Source organism: Alosa alosa, chromosome 9 (assembly GCF_017589495.1).
Source record: "Alosa alosa isolate M-15738 ecotype Scorff River chromosome 9, AALO_Geno_1.1, whole genome shotgun sequence".
In the NCBI taxonomy this organism is placed as follows: Eukaryota; Metazoa; Chordata; class Actinopteri; order Clupeiformes; family Clupeidae; genus Alosa; species Alosa alosa.
This window is the reverse complement of record NC_063197.1, coordinates 36,224,053-36,224,984: the sequence shown is the minus strand read 5'-3', so window position 1 is coordinate 36,224,984 and position 932 is coordinate 36,224,053. Positions and strand designations below refer to the sequence as shown.

At 44.4% G+C, this 932-nt stretch overlaps 1 non-coding gene across 1 annotated transcript; it reads right to left on the bottom strand.

Moving 5' to 3' along the window:
* Positions 1-270: 270 nt before the first annotated feature.
* On the bottom strand, positions 271-355 carry trnal-uaa. Its single transcript has one exon. It is a non-coding gene; the product is annotated as a tRNA-Leu (tRNA).
* Positions 356-932: the final 577 nt, after the last annotated feature.

Sequence of the window (932 nt, the reverse complement as noted above, 5' to 3'; positions counted from 1 at the left end):
ACATCACTTCGACCCTATACCTTTGGTCTTGGTGAGGTATGTCACCTTATCATCAAAATGTCTCCTCACATCCCCGTAAGGGATATTTAACAGGGGGTGTATATGGTCTGGATTGTAGCGGCAATCATGGCCGTGATGAAAACAGCCATTAAATTCGAGTGCATGTTTGACACCATTTTTTTCATAATAGCCATCGAGGTAGTACTGACCTACTTGCACCTCGCCACCTTTCAAAGCATGTTTCATTCTACTCTCAGCCATTAATATAGTTGCTAGGAGTGGGGGTCGAACCCACGAGGATACAAACATCCATTGGTTCTTAAGTCCAACGCCTTAACCACTCGGCCATCCTAGCAGCACACTTTGTATTTAGCCCCATTTACCACTAAACATATACAACTCTTACAAAGTTTATCTGATTCCCCATTATCCACAAAACACACATGGGGTTTGGGGCCAATATGGACGTTTAGGGTTTGACACCAGTCACATGACTGTCACATGACACTACAACCAATATGGATGCCAAAGGGGCGTGGCATTGTTTGACACCAGACACATGACTGTCACATGACTTTACATCCAATATGGCCGCCCAGTAGGGTTTGACACCAGTCACATGACTGTCACATGACTCACAAAACAATAACAATAACAAACAACACGTGGTGACAACCACGTGGCTAATTTACATAAAAAGGAGGCGTGGTTATGACGTGATTTATGACGTTTCAGGGGGCGGGGCTTATTTTGACAGATAGTTCATGATAATTACTACTTACATCAGGTCACACTCCTGCCCCAAAGCCACTGAACAGTCCACATGCACAGCAGAGTCAGTACTCTCCTCCTCATGCCAGCACTCCACATATGATTGACTTTGCCAAGTAAATTGCAGGCAGGGAATTAGTGACTACTGGCCTCACAAAATT